General features: G+C 41.7%; 1 long non-coding RNA gene across 1 annotated transcript in view; it reads right to left on the bottom strand.

Moving 5' to 3' along the window:
* The window catches only part of LOC146768622 (uncharacterized), a 95,892-nt gene extending 74,355 nt beyond the window's left edge, over positions 1 to 21,537 (bottom strand). The window contains exon 1 of the long non-coding RNA XR_014952850.1: positions 20,970 to 21,537. This is a non-coding gene — a long non-coding RNA (uncharacterized LOC146768622). The remainder of the gene's footprint in view (positions 1 to 20,969) is intronic.
* Positions 21,538 to 21,859: the final 322 nt, after the last annotated feature.

Raw genomic sequence — 21,859 nt, 5'->3', positions numbered from 1 at the left:
CTCAAAGGCCATTTTTTCTGTCCCTGAGAGAAATTCACTAAATATTCACTTTCTCATACAACATTTATTGCCTTTCATTAACACCAGATGAAACACAAAGTCTCTAAAACCAGGATAATTTTTCCTTAATTCCCCAAATGCTGGCTTTGCAAACTCAAACACACATTTAGCAGCAAATTAGGTCTTTCTTCTGGCACCAATCAGTGCAGTGTGCAGTCCTGCATGATGTGACACAGCACAGATCCCTCTCTCTTTACATGAGGGTCATGTCATGGCTGTCCGTAAACCTCTGAATCTGATGGACTGCTGTCACAGGGTTAAATCCCAGTTCATATCTTGCTGACTGCATGGGAAGCACATAATATTCAGTTCTCTCTCTAATGAAGAAGTCTATTTGGAGAGCTAGAAGGAAGCACAATCTGTAAATATTTATAGTGTTTGTCAAAACTACAATGCACATGGGACTCAGAATGCATCCCACGAGCCAGCCTGCACATTGAAGTAGCTCCATGTTCACTTGCCAGAGAAGAATGACTCCCTCACAACTCTGCACCACTTATCCAGAACCTGCTGAATAAGCCAGTCACAGAACCAGCCTTTCCACCAGAAGCTGTGGGTAAGGAAAGCTTGTATCAGGCATTTCACCTGAAAATCACCTGCTCTAGCATTCATATCCAGGACCTTTCAACAGTGTCCTGATTTATGCTACTGTGGCTAATACACAACGTGTAGGCAGCCAGTTCAGTTTCATAGTTGTACCCTCTGCATAATGAAACTGAAATGAAAAGCAACCACATCTCTTACTTCATACCTTAGTACCCATCCACCACAAATAGGATAGTGCCAAAGGAAAAAAAGACAGAAGTGAAACATATACTTTGATACAACACCGGATCAGCGATGAAAATTTCAGCCCATGGAAAACTAGAAGACTTGTAACAAATGTTTTCTCTAGTTATCGATTTGGGAAAATTGTATATTGGAGGTTTAGAGGGGAATGTACACAAAAGCAGATGCTAACAAGGTGCTGACAAAGTGCTGTAAGGTGCAAATCAGCCACTGTCACTCCTGTGGACTGCTGCTTCTAGATATTCCTTTTGTAGTGCTGCAAGGCTACACAAAGGGTGGTCAGGAAAAGCACAAAAGCTTACACACCACAGCAAAAAAGAAAAGACCTGTTCAAGTGGATATTTGCAGCAAGGATGGAAGAAGGCTCAGAATACTTCTAACAGCCGGCTAATATTGCTAACTTTTATAATTCAGATTGATCTTCTACTGATAAATGTTAAAACTTGCTTTTGTAACCAATTTGCATTAGAAATGTAGAGTAAAATAATGAAGTCTTCTAATACTTAATGAAAGTAGCTCCACTCTGTGTAATTTTGCACTTTCTTTGCCTCTCAGATCTTTCATACCTCTTCTTATGATCCACTCTAAAAGATTCTCATCAAGAGTTAAATTCAGGAAGTTTTTAAGGAACAAGCACAGGAGCACAGATTGTGTGTCATAGATTTCCAAGCTTCTCAGCAATCTCATATTTACAGGCCAGCTGCTGCTCCTCTACTAGTTGTAGGTGCCTTCCTCTAGAAAAGCAGTGCACTGTGTCAGCTCTGTGCTCCAGAGCAGAAGCTTCCAGGGCAGATGCCAGACAGAGCAGCAAGGACCACGGCTGTGGCACAAAGGGGAAGCCTGCAGCCTTCACACAGAAAGCTCAGCACCTGCTGCTTATAATCCTCTGTCTTCAGTCATATTTCTGTGTGTCTCCCCAGATTTTCTATGAGTCTCCTCCAAAAGCTGAAGGAGCAGTAACACATGCAGTTACTGCTGTGCCCTGTCTGGAGTGGAGCTGGCTTGACTGGCCTCTTTCTGCCAGTTAGCCAGAGAGCATTTGCATTTTCAAGCTATCACCTGCAGTGACTTCATGGAAAGAACAAGTATTATCCAGCACTATTCAATAGCATTAATCATAACACAGATCCTGTTCTTGGGCTCATTTGCTTCATTCCAGGCTTGTCCTGGTGCCTGACTCACACTTAACTGCAAATTCCCACTCTTCTTCACCACTGAATAGTAATTTGATGGACACTGGGGTTACTACCAGCAGGACAGCCTTACAATCTAGTTGGCATGTCAAGAGCTTCTGATTTTATTAGTGCCTCTAGAAACTTAGAAAAGGCAATCTCTAGGGTTTTGTAGCATGAATGCAGTTCCCAGAGCTGCTGCTACCCTGGCTGTCTTGTAGTGTTCTTGGAAGCAGCTCTGGGGCTGAAGGATGGCAAAATGACACCAGGCACAGCTCTAGCAGAAAAGGACGCTGCAGAGGTTTGTCTCCACACTGCAGGCAGGCTGGCAAATGAGCTGCCCACAGAACCTACTGCCCTGTATCCTACATGTATAGTGAATTGTTGGCTTGGTTTCCTGGAAATGTTACTTTGTTTTTTTCCTAAACACTGCTCTGAGATCAGATGAGAGCTAATTCTACCGGGTAAAACATAGTTCAAACTAACACTCAAATGTATCCAAGAAGAAAAACAAACTGTACTTGGCCTTTTCTGATGGCAACAGCTTGTTGGCTGCTTTTAGAGTTACAGCTGTACACAGCTATCAGTGATCAAGTGCTGCCAGGACACCCAGCAGCCACCCAGTGCTTTACATGCCTATAACTGTGACTTGCAGTTATTTTGTTCCTTGCTAGGGTGCTCTTATTGCCCAGATGTTGCTATAATACAAGTAATCTGCTCTGGAGTCTTGGTGGATGTTGTACAGGTCAATATGAGATGGGGCAGAAAATATAAAAAATGGAAGCACATCCCAACCCAACCTAGAAACTTAAGGGACACCTTCACAATCATATTCCTTCTATCAAATAGTATTTATATGTTTGCATAACCTCAACATTTCCAGAGAGGGACAGCAATAAGCATTTAAACTTGACTTCACAGCAGAACTAAAACTTAAATTTACGTGTCTCAGTATGATCTAGACTTGCCATATGGGAAACCTTGGCTGGAGGCAAGAGAATGAAAAAGCCTCAAATAATGAACTCAGAACAAAACAAGTGGAATGCAAGAAGAGCCTTTAAACAAGCATGGCAATACCATATTTTGTTTTAAATTATGAAGAAAAAATGGGAGTATAGCCAGAAAACTCAGACAGATGGATTTTCTTCTCTGTCAAACCAAACTAGCCTGCAGATTAATAACTAAAACAAGTATTTTTCCAGCACCCTAAGATGTTAATTTTCCCCTTCATTAAATGCACACTAATAGTGCAATTGTTGCACAAAGCTGGGTTGTACTTCTTTTAGCCAGTACTATAGATTTTCAGCAGAAATTTTTACCAGATTTTTTCCTTGCCTTCAATAACTGAAAACATTTCATAACGTGCTTACATAAAGAAAACTTACTCAAATTCTGATGGTTGCCTTAAAAAAGTGATGGCTCTTCCTCTGGTCTCAGTGTGACTTGTATTCTTTCCAATTTCTTTCACTAAATTTCATATCTAAGGGGAGGTTAAGACCTACCACTCTAACCTAGCAATAGATGTAAGTTTTGTGTTTAAGCCCTCAGGGGGTCTAACAGTTTAGTTCTCCGCCTATGATTAAGCAGGTCTAAAGAGAGGAAAAGAAAGGAGGGTAAAAAGAAGGAAGAGGAAATAAAAAGGAGAAGAAGAAGGAAGAGGAAAAGCACAAGAAAATGGAAAGGAGAAGAGAAAACAATAGTTTGGTTAACAATTTGGTTGTACAGATGTGCATTTCAATCTGAGCACTCTGCAACATACTTGGTTTGCTTGATTTGCCACCTCTGTTAAAGGTGAGATTTCATTTCACTGCTTAGCTTAATGTAATATTAATAAGAAGCATGACTAGGCAATCACTGGGAAACTAAATCTCTTTGGAAGAGAAGAACCATTCTTTAGAAAGGAAAGCACAGTAGGCCCCATGAGATAAGTCAGTCCTGATTCAGAATAATTAACAGTTTACATATAACTTTTACAGTACCCTGTAATTGTTTATGCCTTTTATGTGAGAGCTAAATAGTAGGGAGAAAATAACCTTTATGAATTCCTTGAAAACAGATATAGTCAGTTTTAGAATAGCCCTGTGGCATACACACTGTGTGACAGGTATAAATGTGGCAAAAATAGTAAAACTTGTAACCACAGTTACAAATTAGTCAGGAAATAAACATAAATTGCAACATATCTGACCGCCCAGCATTGGCTTTTTAAAAACCATTAAGGATCCAAAATGCAAATAAGGAAATGAAAATTGCTTCAATCATTGCCCTTAGGTTGAATGTGTAGACACTTTTGCAAATGCCATGAGGCACCTTTGGGCATTCTTAGGGATCTAATTGTGTTTAGAAATGTGACATTTGTCAGTTAGGAAGCAAGTTCTGTAAGCAAGCTGCTGGGATTATGATGTCGCCAGTGTATCAGTCTGTACACAGCCATGTCATAATTTGACAAACACATAGTTACAGCTTCCCATTCATCCCCTATGTTTACATCATTCCTCAGCCTCACAAAGTCCCAGTTTCTAAACTGAAATAGTCTTCAAGACACTAGCAGTTGTTTGGGATGAAAAAATGATCCCCAGACACTGCCAAGTGGAATTTTACTCTTTTAGATTGCAGTACTGCTTCTCAGAACACAACTCCTTAGGATCATCAATAACACCTTCCCAATGGAAAATGCCTGCCCTTGGTGCAGTGCTGAGATCTGTGGACTGCTGGGGTGCCTCCTCCCCCTTCTCCTGCCCTCACCTCAGGGCTCGAGGTGTTTATCACACTCCTTTCCTCACTCCTCCCTGAAGGGCAGCATTTAGTCTTTTACCCCACAGCCTCTCCCTGTGGCTGTGGGGCTCAGCTGTGTCCTGTGGTGGTCGTTTGGAGCTGTCTGGAACTGGCTGTGCCCAGCAAGGGACACCTCTGTCCTTTCCTCACAGGGGCCACCCTGAAGTCCCTGTGGCCAAAACCCTGACACCAGCACCAAATACAGTTGGTATTGCCAACAATTTTCACTGATGACTGGTCCATGACTGAGAGTTAAAAAGTGTGAACTGGTGTGTTGGAGGGAAAACGATCAGCTCCCACCACAATCAGTTTAAGGCATGTTGACAGGAGGCATGTGCACACTAATATGGAAAAGATACAACCTATATTGACATTACTCACTATTTATTTCCATAGCTGACCTTCTGCTGGCCTTCCTCACCACCAAGCAGGTATATTCACAGAACCCTCTCAGGGACAAGGCAAAGCAATTTTCCACTGCTTCAGCAAAGTGAGAGATTACTTGATTCAATAGGTTCAGGGCAAAATCACTACATTTTAGTTGCCATCATATCTCCTGGTGTTTGAGGTCAGTCTTCAATCTGAAGTAGTTGTTCTCTAATCACAAACCTTCAAAACTGGAAAAAAGAAAAAAATCAACAAATTACTGTTCAGAACTGAGAAATTATTAAATTTTCACCCTGTACATATGACACAGGTTGACAACTGTAGATCTGTGCTGCTACAGTAACACTACCATCATCTACTTCTAAGTGGTGTGCCTCCATGAAAGACAGCACACAGGGCAAATTTATACCTGCTCATCTGCATCTACCATTAACATGGGTGTGCAAATATCTGCTTCTACCATCACCACATACAGCTTTCCCTGCAGTTATACTGGATATTGGAAATGCAGCAATATCTCATTTTGGTGTCTCTCTGAATTTTCATGCCAGTCACTTAGGTACTCATCATGTGGGAAGAAAAATTAAGTATCCTCCTTTAAGAAAAGCCACATTGTCTTAGAGACAACAGACCTCTGTTTTTCCACTCATCAAATATGTTTCCATCACACCACAATGAGCTTTTAGCATAGCTACACACTCTGGGAACAGTTTTGTGTCCCCTCTGCCCTGACACTTTTCTTGTTATGATAATAACCCCAAGTCCAGAGCATCAGCCATGCGGAAACTCTTCACCAGAAATCTAATTACAGCCATCCTCATGCCCACCACAGAGGACATTAGAAAGCTCTTGGAGGCAGAAAGTTTGGGAACAAAATGGATAAATACCATTAGGCACCAAGTGAAAAGTTCCTCCATTGCATGTTCCTGAAGCAGCTTTTCCGCAGGTAAGCAAGTAGAACAGCATGAGAGCAGAACAGCGTTCTGGCACTACTGCAGCTTGTACCAGCACTAGCTCTAAGCTTGAGCTGAAATTTCATACTAGAAACAGTTATTAGGGCCTCTTACAAATGTAAATCATAGGCAAAACAGCCATTTCAGCAGGGTGTTTATGTTCATTTGAATAACAGTTCTAAAGTAACAGCTCTTTCATCCACACAGATATTTCTTGTGTCTTGAAGCTGGGATGAAGATCTGGGAACAAAATATTCTTGCATGGAAGAACAGCACTATTTGGTAATTAAGCACATTGTGATTCACAACACCAGAGGAATGCCAGCAAGGCAGGATTATCCTCTGATTAGGACAAAAAAAAAAGGATTCAGAAAACAAACCAGGTTTCTCTATGGTACTCTTGTGAGACTCTTTAAGGCTATATTCTCTGCCTACAAAACAGGAAGAACAGTGTTCCCTTGTGAGGCAGAGAAACTGATCTCAATTTGTGGTGTCCAGACTCTGTTCTATATGCTATTAAATATTATTACATGCTACTAATAAAGCTGAGTTTATTGTGGTGGCAGGTTCAATCAGTGTCATGACGTCCCAAGAATATTGTGTAAAACATAAGAAGAAGCAAAATCTGTAACAGAATGGATATCTAAGCTGGTTTTGGCTGAGAAAGTTAATTTTCTTCATAGTAGTTAGTACGGGGCTGTGTTTTGAATTTGTGCTAGAAAGAGTGTTGATATCACAGGGATGTTTTGAGCAGTGCTTGCACAGAGCCAAAGCCTTTTCTGGCTCTCACACCACCAGTGAGTGGGCTGGCAATGTACAAGAAGTAGAAAAGGGACACAGCTGGGACAACTGACCCAGGGATATTTCAGACCATCGTGTCCAGCATACAAAGCAAGTAGAAGAAGAAGGAAGGGGGGACACATATTACACATGATGAACACCTGCTGGCCCATGGGAAGTGATGAATGAAGGAACAAATGAATTCCATGTTTTGATTTACTTGCACACGTTGCTTTTACTTTACCTACTAATCTAGATCTCAACCACAAATTTTCTCACTTTTGCTCTTCAGATTCTCTCCCTCATCCCACTGGAGGGGGAATGAGTGAGTGGTTATGTGGTGTTTATTTGCCAGCAGTGATTAAACCACAAGAAATCTGAGGAAAACATGCTTTGTACAAATGTTTGAATGCTCCATGTACCATTGTGATAAATGGGATGTGGATTCTGGAAAAAAGAGTTGGGTAAAAGCAATTGGTCAAATAGAAAAAGGAGCACCCTGTCAAACAGCAAAACAAAGTTCCATGGCAAATATTTTCATGGTACATATCACTAACCTTCCTCTCCTATGTCAAGACCCAAAAAGAAAGAATAGGGTGTAAACATTTTCCATCTGCTCTTTAGCTTTACAAAGATGGAAGTGAAATGATGACTCTGAAGAATAGTATCTGAAACATACTAGCAAAACAAGCTAAGAAAAAGTGCCTGTAGCCAGAGCTCCCCTCTGCTGAAAACTTTGAAGGGTCACTTCAGTGAACCAGAAGAGCATACAAGAAGCAGCCAAAAGGCTTAATAAACTGAACCCTGAACAATCTAGGGAATTAGGAATTGTTTTATGTGGGTTTTTTCCTGAAGTTCACCACCTTGTCTACGGGAAGAAATAAATGAAAAGTTATTCTAGTGGTTATAGGCCGGTGAGGTGTGGAATGTGCCATGTGCAGCTGCCTGCTCAGCTACAGCTTTCACTAACATACAATACCACCCAGGCAGCTGCTGCCCTCAGTTGTGCTCCTAGTGTAGCATACAACCCTTTTTTTTTAAAGGTACTAAAATGCCATTGACCTAACACTGTAGCTGGAAAAACCCTCAGTTATCTTGTTGGATTATATCTCTCTTCAGATACAAGGAAGTGTAGATGAGGAGCTTTGGGTTTTTTCCATCCTAAATAGTCCTAAAATTCTATGAGATTATGCAAACACCTCTTCAAAAATAACATAACAAAATTTTCAGTTAAGGATAAACTAAAACATTTGAAATGAGACCCTGAGTCTTTAGATAATGGAAATTTGTGAAAACACATCTTAACATACATCTTTGCTTTTCAGTAGACCATGTTGCTCTCTCCTGACAGGATCAGAAGTGGTTAAAACTGTACCATCAACAGAATCTCCAGCTCACTGTGTGGAGTGTGCAGAATTCATGGATGTTTGAAATAAGGCTGGCATTTCAATAGGACTAGAGAACCACAAAGACCTTTAAGGCCTGTTACAAATTCATGTGGCCAGATGCCAAATACAGGGTGGTCCTGGACAGAGGAAGGATATGAACTTTTCCATGCTTATATTGTAATGAATTGTCATGTACTTAATGTGGTACTACTTTCTGTGGCCCAAGATCTTTATTTATTTCTTGTATTTCCCCTATAAATAACCCTGACTGACATCTTCTTAAGCAGAGAAACTGCACAGCAACATTGTTAAGGTTGCCACTCTGGACAATTGGTTAGCAAAGGTTTGAGTGTGGGGCTTGTGATCACACCAGGATAAATTTCATCTTCTCAGTCTAGGATCTAGTCCTCAGAAAGAGCAGTCCCAGACTGTGGTCATGCTCTGTCTGTGTTTACAAAACAAAATGGAAGGGAAGTTGACCTTGCCTGTAGAAAGGACCAAAGTGCAGACTCCCAAAGTCCCCGGCATACCTAAAATCAGCATGCCTGTTGTTTACAGTTTTCTTTTCAAATATAGAAACAGAGCCTTTTCTCATCTCACTTGTTCCTGGCTGCAGAAAGGTCTCCAGCTATTTATATGTGTTGTGGAGGTGCCAAAAGACACACAACACGGCTGGCAGCTTCCAGGGCGCTTGGCTCCGCTAAGACTGCAACTATCCAGAGTTTTTTAGGAGCTACTTTAGTCCGGCAAATCTTTTGTTCTGGGAGCACTTTGATCTGGGAATTTCTATGTAAATGTATTTCCTAGCCTGGTATCCTTGAGATTTCATAATTAGAGAAAAGGGGACAGAGCAGCTTCACATTCTTGATAGCCTTTTATCAGCTCCTTTATTTATTACCCATGAATGAGCTTGTTCAGATGTTTTTTACAGGTTTTTTAACCTTCCACATAAAATATGAGATTCACTGCAATTTGGTAAATTGTATATAGTTTTTATGATGTGTTTACATAGCCTGAATCTTTGAACCTATTGAAGAAAAGATGTATCCAGAGACCATAGCCAATTGTCCATTCTGCCAAGTACAATGTGGTTTATAGTTTCAATTAATATAGGTTTGCGATGCTTCCCCAACAAATACAAAAACTTTGACTTTCTTAAAAAATTAATATTATGAAGGAAGTTTGTAGTGAGATTCAAAATTTAACTTCTGCTTAGGCCTCTTGACTCAGAGACCTAAACAAAGTTAGTTTTAATTTCCCTCTCTCCTTTTTACCTTTTTATTTTTAAGCTGGGAAAAGAAATCAGAAGAACATAATAGATCAAACCATAACTGGTTCACGTAACTCTTATCTTTTTTTTTTTTTTTTTACTTTAAAAGTCTGTAAATCAAAGAGAAGCTGAAAAGACTGAGAACAACTTAATTTGGCTTTCCATTCTTTCTTGTGATACGGTTTGGGTTTTCTATGAACTCTCCCATAAGTAGGACTCAGTCATGGTGAAACACTTTTGTCCCTTGATGTTTCTAGGCAACCTCAATGAAAAGCCATGAAGAGTGATAACAAAATACTGCCAACACATCAGTCATGCACTGTACGATAAAAATAAGTTATTTTTTGTGTGTACTTATCTTTAAATGTAAGAATATTTGTCAGTTCAAAAGAGCTGGGAAGGGTTACATAGATTATTTATTTGTTACACTTTAATGCTGTCCTCTTTTCCAATTTTCCCAGCATATTGCACCTTTCATATGCCCTTCTCATTCAGATCCCCTTCTAGTATCACCACAGGCTTACACATCAAGCAGAATTCTTCCTGCAGCTTCTGATGAACCACCTCATAGCTGTGTGGCCAACCTCCTAACTTGCCACTTGAGAACCCATTTGTGCTTCTGGGTGCTGTAGTCTGATGTGAAGGTGAACCTCAAACAAGAAGTGACAAGTAATGCTTAGGCCTAGCAGCTGCTTCAACTACTCACCATGGGTCATATGCAAACCTTTACTTGGGACCAGATGGGTATTTTAAGAACCACAGATGCACAGCTGGAAAGTAGCTGGAAAGTAAGATCATGGAGCAGATCTTCCCAGAAACTATACACGGAAATTAAGGAGCAGATTGGTGATAGCCAGCATCGCTTCACTAAGGGCAAATTGCTCCTGAAAAAACTTGTGGCTTTCCATGATGGGTGAGGGCATTGGTGAATGAGGGAAGAGTAACTGATGTCATCTACCTGGCCTTGTACAAACAAAGCACGTGACACTGTCCCACACAACATCTTTAAAACATCCTCTAAAGTGGAGAGGCCCAGACCACACCACGGTGGAGAAGGATTTGGATGGATGGTCACCCTCAGTGCAGTCACTGCCCGATGTCCCAGTGGGGACCAGCAGCGAGTGCCATTCCTCAGGGGCTGGGGCTGGGACAGGGGCAGTTTCACACTTTTGTTGGCTGCACGGACAGTGGGACTGAGCTCACCCTCAGTGAGTTTGCCCACAACACCAAGCTGTGGGGTGCAGCCAACACGCCAGAGGGAAGGGACACCATCCAGAGGGACCTGGACAGGCCTGAGGGCTGGGCCTGCACAGACCTCCTGAAGTTCAACAAGGCCAAGCACAAGGTCCTACACCTGGACCAGGTCAATCCCAAGAGCAAACACAGACTGAGAGCAGTCCTGAGAGAAGGACTTGACAGGTGTTGGTGGACAAGAAGCTCAATATGACTCGACTCTGCGTCCACACAGCCCAAAAAGCCAGACACATCCTGGGCTGCATCAAAAGCAGCATGGCCAGCAGGTCAGGGGAGATGATTTTGCCCTACTCTGGGTCAAAATAGAAATGCATTTTGTCTTCTCTGCTCTGGTGAGACCCCACTTGGAGTTCTGCATCCAGTTCTGGGGTCCCCAACATAAGAAAGATGAGGACCTGCTGGAGCAGGTCTGGACGAGGGCCAGGAATATGGTCAGAGAGGGATGGAGCACCTCTCCTACGGCAACAGGCTGAGAGAGTTGAGGTTGTTCAGCATGGAGAAGAGAAGGCTCCAGGTAGAGGTTAGAACAGCCTTTCAGTATCTAAAAAAGGGGAAAGGGGCTTGTCACAGAAACTGTAGATTAGATATGAGGAAGACATTCTTCATTATGTGGTGGTGAGACACTGGTTGACCAGAAAAGTTGTGGATGTCCTATCCTTGGTTGTGTTCAAGGCCAGGCTGGATAGCACCCTGAGCAATCTGGTCTAGTGGAAGGTGTCCATGCCCATGGCAGGGCTCTTGGAGCTAGATGATCTAAGGTTTCTTTCACCCCAAACCATTCTAGGATTCTGTGCTGATACCAGCTGCAAGGGATGGCATACATCAACATTAGCTTTGAATAGAATGTGGTGTTTCTTAGCACAAATTCAAGTGCACTGCCACAGGCTGTCCAAGCCATGACGAAGCAGCATCTCACACAGACAGCAAATACTAGTGGGCTCTCTCTAAGCAGCAAAAGCATACAGAATGTTAGAGGGAAATGTCAGCATATATGGAGCAGGCAGATTCAGCCTGGAACTAGAAAGCTCTGAATGGATTGTGGGAGCAGGGAAAAGCTGCTGGCATGGGAGGAAACAATGAAATGAAGAGAAAAACCAGCTCAGGGCTAGAAATCATAGCGAGGGAAGCCCATGTACAGACCCTCCACTGAGCTTCTGGATATGAAAATTGGGCAGAGCCTTGAGAAACCCTCAGCACACTGACTGCTCTGACTGAAAATATGAGTCATCAGCCCCTAGGATGACTCATGGATGCTCTCCTCCACCCTGAGTGGCAAATGAATATATAGATGAAGAGGAAGGTCAGGCTGAGGACAGTGCTACAAGCCAGGGAATTTCTCAGCCTCTCACTATGTGAACACTCGTGTCATGAATCCTTTCACATTCAGCAGTTGGTGGCTGAGGAGGAAATAGCAGTGACCATCTGGGGAAGGAGAGCAGTGCTATACTCCCTCATGTTGCCTACCAGGGAGGGAGACATTTTGGCAACAGAAGAAAGCACCTGAGAGACAGAAAAAAGGCAGCTGGTATGTGTAGGTATTTAGCAAATGAACTAGAAATAAGAAGGGGAAAATCACAAAGGAGTTTGCGTACCTTGGTTAATTGAGTTACAGCTGTGAGGATAGCACTGCTGAAAAGCCTGCCAGGCTGAAATCCTGGCCTCAGAGTCACTGAAAATCTGGCAACAGACCTGAGAAAATCTGTTTTTCACCATAGCTTTAATGCCATGTGATACAGAGAAACAACCAAGGCTCAAGGTCCAGGCAAATGCTGAGTTGCATTACTGGCCAGGTGGGTGCAGCCAGGCCAGATCTCTCCAAGGACCTCTGCTCCAATGGTACCCAGTGCTGGGAAGAGAGGCTCCATCCAGGCTGTGCCTGGGTCCTGCAGCTGAGGCAAGTCAATGTGCTGACAGGGATATACAGGCTCTGGGAGCTGAGCTTATAGACATCACCTTGGCAGTTGCCACACAGCCAGCCCATAGGGAGCTGCCTGCATCACTGCTGCTAGACTCTCTGCTAGTGTGGCATCTGTATTTCATTAAATTCCCATCACCTTTCTTTCAGTCCAGACTGACTGTGAGGGGACAAAGCTGCTTGTGAGCCATTAATGCTCACTGGACTGGCGCATTCCCACATCAAATCATGCCATTCTTGCTTCTCACCTCCCATGTTTTTCCCTTACATCTGTTAAGACTACAAGTTACTGGAGCTGTGACTTCATCTCGCTGTTTGTCCAACAAGGTCTCCATTTCCTTTAATTCCTGGATCTACCAGGAGACAATATTAAAACATTCACATGTTGTCTTGTCACATAGCATACAATTGGCTTTCTTTGTAATGAGTTTTTCCTAGTCTCTTGGGCACTGGTTGGATCATATTCTGTTCCCACAACAAAGTGAGTCAGGTCGTTCCAGTAGCATGTAAGAAAATTATTAACACAAATCTGAGCATCAACATTTCAGCTTCTTTTCCCAGACCAGTGAAATTCAGCATTAACTCTGGGCAGTGAAGCATTCACTTTACTTACATCTTCTTTAATTATCTTCAGCATGGAATCCACCTCCTTTTCCATTCCTTTCAAGTAGCTTTTGGCCTCCAGCTAAAACAAGGCCCTTTCATTCCCCTTTTTTATCAAAGCATTGTCCTGATCACAAAGCCAAAGAATGTCAAGATAAATATAATTTTGCAGATACACTCAATGGTCATGTAAATGAATGAATGCTCAGGAGAAAGCATGCTTTATGGGCAACAGACAAGTTAATAGGAACTTGAGAGACTTGGCATTGCCTTTGTGCCTCTCATTCCTGCCTCAGGACAGTTAAGGGTTTGTGATTCCATAGTCAGCAGTGGTTATTGACTGACTGTTCTGAGCCGTAAGATTTTCTATACAGACTGAGTACTGCATGGACTCGTCCTTCAGAGATGCTTCCCTCTTCTCATTCCTGTACAGAGTCAGTTTTCACTGCCTGCCAGGTCCATGCTGCTGGCAGCCAGCTGAAAGGAGTGGTCAAAAGTACTGGAATCGTCTGCCAAGAACTGAAATGGTCTTCCCAGGGAGGTGGTGGGGTCACCATCCCTGATGTGTTTAAAAAAAGACTGGATGTGGCACTTAATGCCATGGTTTAGTTCAGGTGTTGGGGCATGGGTTGGACTCAATGATCTTAAAGGTCTCTTCCAACCTAGTGATTCTGTGAAAAGCCATCATTGGCAATTCATTACATGCATGGGAACACAGCCAGAAGACAAGACAAAAGGAGCAGAGGTCTCAATGGGATACTGTGGCAAGGCTAGAAATGTTTTCCGGTTTCCAAGAACCAGCCCACAAAGGGGAAGATAATAATATGTGACTGCTGTCCTGAAGGTTTTTAATATGCTCCTAAATCTCACAGAAAATACAGGAAAATTTGAGGTGTTTTGAAGGCTCTGCTCTAGTTTCTCTACTGTTGATGCTTTGTTATTAATATTTTCTGAGGTCATGTTCCTTGGTTTATACCAGTATGATATGCGTATACTAAGCTGTTCTACAATAAAAAAATTAGAAATCAAAGGCAAATGGCTCATCTAGACCAATACTTGCCAATTTGCATCATAAAGTGGATCTCTCAGAGCAATATTCCATCTCAGAAAACTACTCTGTTGCCACACTTCATAAAAAGACATAATGGCAAATTTTCCCCATGTCACAGTACCCCCACTTGTGCCATGTTCTCTAACCAACAAAGGGGTAAAATAAGATTAAAAAAAAAGTCTTTATGCCTTGTGGCAACAGTCCTGAAGCTTGATGGCCTATTTTAGAATGTGCAATTTTAAGAGCTCTGCTTGTTTAGCCCAGCCAAGGAAAAGGCTGGCACAAAATATAATGATCCCAGGCATATTTACAGGGAGGATACACTGGGGAGGAAAAGGAGCTAATGAAGAAAAAAGGGCACAAGAACAAATGGGAATACATGAGCCACAATAAAATTGGGTTGTAATTAGTAAACAATTCTACCTGTACTGTTCTGGAAGAACTTCCCCGGAAGAGAACAGTGGGGAAAGAAAACATGGTTATTTTTTAGAAAATATTAACATTAGTTTAGGAAAGTTTTATCACTGTGTGGCCTGATGGCTATGAAAGCAGAGGATCATTTCAGGAATCTCCTAGCTCTATGTACTTCTCTTTCCTGACTGTTTACATTTATTCTGAAAACAGGCTTCCTCCGAGGGTTTTAGGATACACTGAATCTTTTTCATCAAACTTTAATCTTGAGATACAGACTCTGCAGACTTGACTAAAAAGCCAAAAGTGATTTGCTCAACCAAATCAACCCGATGTCTGTCCAAAATCTGATTCTCACAGGAATTAAATAATATGGCTGGCAGTCCCCAGCAATCTGAAGTGGTCATTGACTACCCGTTTGTAATAACTCTGTTAACCTCTGCCAGTGGCAGAAAAAGTGCTCGGTGCGAGCACATCTTACAGTTTTAATTCATTTTCTTCCAGACGCGGCAGTCCCCATCCTGCGAGCCCTCTAGCGGTGCCTTCTGTGCTTGTGCCCGGGCCACCATCGGCGTGGGCGCTGCCACCGCCACCCCCCGCCTCCATCTGCTCAGTGCCACACGACTAAAAGCCACAACAATTTCCATCCCCACGGCACATCTGTGGCGTGCGTTTCCTGCTCTGATGGAAAGCCCAAAGGAAAATACCCCCAAATTTTCTGTTTCCCTCACAAATACTTGGCCTGGCTTAACAAACAGTATTATATTGTCTTACAAATCACACCAAGCTGACACATGACAAGTTTGGTACATGAGAATCGGGCCGTGATGGTGCACATGAGCACCAGCATATTTCTGTGCATACCGTATGTGAGCTGTAGGGCAGAGGAGTAAAACACAGCTGGAAACAGCCCTGCAGTGCTGCTGGTACCCAGGGATGCTGCAGAGCCTACCAGAGCCACCCTGCTGTGTCCCCAGCTCGCTGCCAGCAGCCTTGCTCGGTGCCCTCCCAGTGGCACGGGGCTCTGCAGCTCTTTGTCTGCTCACATCCAGGAACTCCATAACTGCTGGGATAGATATATATTTTTTTTAAAATGCTGTCCCTGCACAGAGACCTCCATTGTCACTGCTGCCTGGCCACAGGGGGAAAATCCAAAGAGGCACTTTGCTGTATTTCTATTTCTGTCTCCTGGACTGCAAAACACCTCATCGTTTAGCCAGTTCCTTGCTGAATTCTGACTTTTACAGCACTAAATATAGGAATAGTGCACTGTGCAGGGCCTAAATTTAGCATTGCTGCGTTGGAATGGGAGGTACCTCATTACTGGAGGCAGGAAAGCTAAACCACTGCAGGCAGGGAAACTTGGGTGATGCAGTAACAGCCACTGCTCTGTTGTGCCACTCCAGGAAGGAATTGAATTAGAAAGTTCAGTTCTAGGTTTGATTTTTCCTTTTTTAATACAATTGTTCAATGCCTCAGTGAGGTTTTCCAGTAGTTCACGTCCTCCAGAAGAAATTATATACCTCCATATTATTACTGTAAAAACATTTAGGAATATTCCTTATTTAAATTAATGCGAGAATTTTAAATAATGCAGGTCAAATGTCAAGGTTTCAGGCATCTGAGCTTGTTACAGTTGCCATGTAAATCCTTGCATAAAGATCCTCAGAGGTGGTAAATCATGACTACCTGCCCTAAGCCTGGGCAGGCTTTTCAGGAATGTTAATCACTGCTAAAAAAAGAGGGCCAGTCATCTCACGGTTGCAGCCTTTCACCTTTCAGTCAGCAATTCTAGCATAGTTGGCAGGGGACACACGACCTGGACTCTGTTCCTAAGATGTGCTATTCGCTGCAGATTAGTCACCAGAACTCTATTTCCCTGTCCATTAGCGGCAGGTGGCAGAATTTCCTCTGTGCTGCAGAACATTTTCAGAGCACAGTGACAAATTAAAACCATTACCCTGGCTCCTCTCTCAAAATCACAGAGCCCTGAAAAGATTTGAAAGACAGGATTTCGACCAAAATGCTATGCAGGAAAACGCCTGCTTGAAAAGATGTTTCCTAGCAGGTGTCATCAGTCATGAATCAGGAAAGGCAGCCAGGTGAGTGCTAGAGGCAGCAGACGGGGCTGTGAGTGCATCATGGGAGATGTAGTACAAGGTTTTGTCAAAATTCTACAGGGTCCCATTTTTCCTTTACTATTCTCATTTACCTACAGTGCTCACCAATACAAAACAGGGCAATGAGATCATCTTCCATGTGAAGAATTATTATTTAATAGGAAAACAAACCAAACCACCACTAATTTAATTATTTCATCTTCATACAGGTGATGATGATACACAAACTACACAGTGGAGAAGATGACCTGTTCTAAAAAGAAAATATTGTTGGGATCCATCAAATTTGCTTGTCAGACTAAAACATAAGGTGGAAAAACACCCTTTCATGAGTCCACACTAGATTCAGCCCTGGCTAATCCATGACAAGTGACAGCTGTACAATCATTTTTCTGCTGACTCCTGACAAAAGTACATTATTCATTGGATACCTAATGTCCATACTGGGAAGGTTTTTTTCACATACTTCTATAGCCCAACTCCTTTATATGCCAAAACATTTTGGCCCTTGTTAACTTTCAAGCTGTGCCTGTGAATTGTCTGGGAGCATATTATTTGGCTGAGGCCAAAGCAGATAAGTGACAGTAGCTGAGCACTTGTGGGAAGATGGCTGGGGCTGAAAAACAACAGTACAGAAATTACAGAGGAAAATAAAGTGGGATGGAACGTGGTCAGTACACCCGACCTCCCACACACAACACAGTCTAAGGAGGGACTCAGGGGTGGAGCAGAATGGAAACACCGTGGCCATACTCTATCAAAATCCTTGCAGAGGAGGGACCTCAGTGGTACTTTCTAGCCAGTAACTTGCACAACAGCTGAAACCCAAGGGAAACAGAGGAAGATTCCTGCTGTTGAATCAGAAGCTGTAGTGAAATCACTCTCCTTGGACTAACCCATGTGCCCATGCAACACTTTTCTTGTGTGACCACATGGAGGTATCTGCCCCAAGGTATGACCACCCCTCAGTAATTCAGATGTATGACTAAAGTCACTCAAGCTCAAGATAAATGTAAGGAAATAGTATAGAAGTGAGTCAAGAATGGGAAGAAGTTGGGGAAGACTCCATTGTGACTTCTGGGATCAGCTGACACGCTGAACCTGTCTTCTTCCCCTCAGGGAACCCCTATTGGGTAAGAACTGTACTCTACGCACACTGAAGGATCATCTTGAGCTAACTTTTGTTAGGGATTAGATCTTGTTAGTATGCTTGTTATTCTATTGCTTTGAATATGTTTTTGAAGTGAGATACCACCAGCATCAGTCCTTAAACCTGTTGCAATTATATTAATAAAGAATGTTATTCCATCACCTGTTAATGGGAGTCCTTCAAGCACACTGGCAGTGGGTAAAGATGTGGCGATCCAGGAGAAGGTTTCTCAGGCATGTGACCCTAAACAAGTCAGTCAAACCTCCCTTCAACATAGTGAACTGCTCAGTCAAGGGGCCCTGTAACAAGACATTGACACACTGGTTGGGCACAAGGGTCCTAGTTTTCCTGGGGAGCTAACAGACTTATCAAACACTAAGGGGTGGAACAAATCTCCCCTTTTCATGTGACAATATTATAAACAAAACCATACTCAGCATATAGAAACAACCTCTGGGACTTTTTATTAGCACACATACAGTCACTGAGTTTAAAATAAGGAAACCAAATTTTCCCTCAATGCATACAGTAAATAACCTTAAGTCAAATACTGCTTGGTCTCACTCACAACCTCCACACATCTACCAGACCTCTCATACCCCATTATTACAAATTTTGGTGCTTGTGTCACTGACACATTGAGGTGTAGGAGTAGATAAGTCTTCAGAAAGGAACAATCAGCAGGATTTTAAAATTCAGGATACGTTTGGCATCCATCTGTTTACACTTTCTCTTATCTCTTTATGAACAAACCATGCTCCCCCGGTCTCATGCACAGCGAGCCTTGGACCTTCAGAAGGCCTTACAAAAACACCTTATGACTGCATATTCATGAAGTAACTATCAAAAGAAAGAAAAGGAGAAGAATATAAATTAATTGAAACAAAATTAGAAAGCATGGGGAAAGGAAGGGACTCCATGCAGGACCATCTATAATTTGAATATTTTTGTAGGTTTTGCTTCTGTCCCTGAGAGACTGAAGATAAGGTAAGTCCTTAAATTAATCCTCATGACCCTGATACTCTTTCCATATTGTAAATATTTCAACTAGTGTAAGGAAAGATGTTACCAATTCCTTCAAAACCTCTGCCCTCTCTAACACTAAGGGGTCATGAGCACAAACCCAGCGACTAAAACATTAGAGATAATATCCTGCTTGTACACCTGCTTCCCAAGATCCTTTTCTCACACTTCTCACATGTACTAGTGGAGATTTCAGATACTAATTATTCACAGCTATACAACATGGCCAGTGACAGCACATCTGGAAATAAGCATAATGAAACATGCAATATTATACCATAAAGCAACGCTAACAAAACAAAAAAGCCCAACAAACAAAACATGTCTATGTAGAGAAAGAAACAAAAAGAGATAAAACTAAGTAAGTTGAGCTAGGTGATCAGGAGTTCCCCGCTCAAAGACTCATATCAAGATTTTTCATCTCAAGTAACAGTTCCAGGCTTATCTAATGCTGTAGGCCATAGCTCTTAGTCTTCTATATTTTCAAAAGACGAGGGAGATTTTATCCTTTCCTGGTTTGGGCTGATGATTTTCTGTGTAATAACTTGCATGGTGTTGTTTGGGATTTGTGATCAAACCAACATGGATAACATGGGGATGTTTTTGTTACAGCTTCCATAGGTAGCATTTCTGTGGGTCATATCTGTAGGTATTTCAGCTGTAAAAAAAGGCATAACATTTACCTTGCTCTCCATACTACTGTGAATTTTTTTAGATATTTGAATATTATTCTTACTGTTGGCATTACCATCTTTGATTTAATTTTAATAAAGACACTTCCTCTTTTTTAGCTTAGCACTTGGCATCCCTATCAACATGAGTATGTACTCACTTTCAGCTGTTATGTAGACAAATGTATTAATTTAATTTTTAAATCAATGTCAGCTGGGAGAGCAGATTTATGAATGTAACTGAAGATCCCCAGCTCTTTTGTTGTGCAAAGCAGATTGTACAGCTGAGCTCTGCCTTCTCCAAGAAGAACCTCTCTGAATTCTTCTCCAATGCTGTATCAATAGATTTGGAGATACTTTCCTATTTCCTTATTCCCTTTCCTGTATGTATGAGCAGCAAAAGCACACAGAAGGAAACACAGGGGAAGTCAATCAACTCTTGCTCACATCAGCATTGACCACTGAAACCTCTGTAATAGAAATTTCCTCAAAAGAAAACATTTCCCCACCTGCCTATGTATCTGACAGGCAGAGTGAAAGAGAAATGGGCTAGGTGGCCTTCCAGCTTGCAAACAACCTAAATGGTGATATTGCAATGTGCTATCAATATTGTATAGCTAAACACACAGATGTGACTTAACACCTCTATGTAAAAATCTGATATGAAATGAGAAATCTGATAAGAAACAAAAAATCTGATATTATCTTTGCAACATTTACAAATAAATATTTATGTCGTTAGATAGACCTACAACATAACCTGAAATTGTTTGCCATAATGACAGCTTTGTTGTCAGACTGAGGAGTCTTCTTCAAAAGTGCCTCTGGGCACCTGTTTGGCTTAGACCTTTCAGCTGTTTACTTAGGTTGTGGATTAGTCCTTCACAGAGTATTCTTTTGTTATATATTTGTTTATTATCTGCCACAATGGTTCTTGGTGCAGGACTGGAGTTTCTGGATCTTATTTTGATGACAAAGAAAACGTTGCCTTAGGCCAAAAATATCTGTCCTTAAGCTTTCAACTGAAATGATTGCTACACTTATATGGGGCCAATAGCTCTGAAAAATTGATGAAATCACTGAAAGAGACAAGATGTGCAATGCTATTAAAGGATCACCTATGATGCAAATTGTATAAAAGAAAAGATGCAGTCAATGCCATTTCCTTTGGAATCAGAAGTGGCCAACTGACCCTACCTTCCATAGCAGCCAACAAATGCTTGATGCAGGACTTTCAAAAATGCCTTGTAACTACTTGTCCATGAGGTGATGAATTGCTAGACAAAAAAAAAAAGTGTGAAGAATCTTCAGGTATGAATTCTTGATAACACTGGGAACAAGATGAAAAAGAAGAAATATAATACATTACCTAGCTTGAATGTTTGTGCCAGTATTCAATCTTTAACTTATAAGATAATTTATTAATCCGACAGAACCTTGATGTCATTATCTTGCTGAGCCCAAGACAGCGTGTCAATGACCACAGTATGTCATTCAATAATAATTCTATTAAAATAGGAGTACACAACTTGAGTAAAAAAGACAAAATGTGTACAATCAAATACTCCATATGTATATTCCTTTCATCTTGTAAAAACTTTCTGTATTTTTTTCCAGTTTGTCATATCAATTTTAAACAATAAGAGCAGAGGAGTCAAGATTGATTATATGGAGAAGGAAAGAAGAAAGCACAAATGCCATCATCCTGTAACAAACCACGAAAACGGACAGACGTGTTTTGGATCACATCATTGTCAGAGATGTTAGTTGCACATTATTTTGCTTGCAAGGGATAAAATGAAAGCAACTGGTGAAACAACAGAGCCTGATTCAGGATAAATTACAAGAGTTAAGACAATAAAAAGGTCCATTAGTGAATCTTCTTACTTTCTGCACTTCAGTCAGTCTGAGATGGGCTTAATGCGTTTATTTCCCATTTTACCCGTGGGTTTATCTCCTGTCTTTTTACAATGTAACTTCATATCTCCACTTAGACTACATTAATAAGATCATGAAAAGAAAGTCAAGCTCTATCTCTCTTAAATGTACGTGAAATAGCTTTTTAAACTACATCTTTTTAATGACAT

This window comes from Lonchura striata, chromosome 1 (assembly GCF_050655825.1).
Source record: "Lonchura striata isolate lonStrDom1 chromosome 1, ASM5065582v1, whole genome shotgun sequence".
NCBI lineage: Eukaryota > Metazoa > Chordata > Aves > Passeriformes > Estrildidae > Lonchura > Lonchura striata.
The sequence above is the reverse complement of the archived record's forward strand: the minus strand, read 5'-3'. Positions and strand labels throughout refer to the sequence as shown.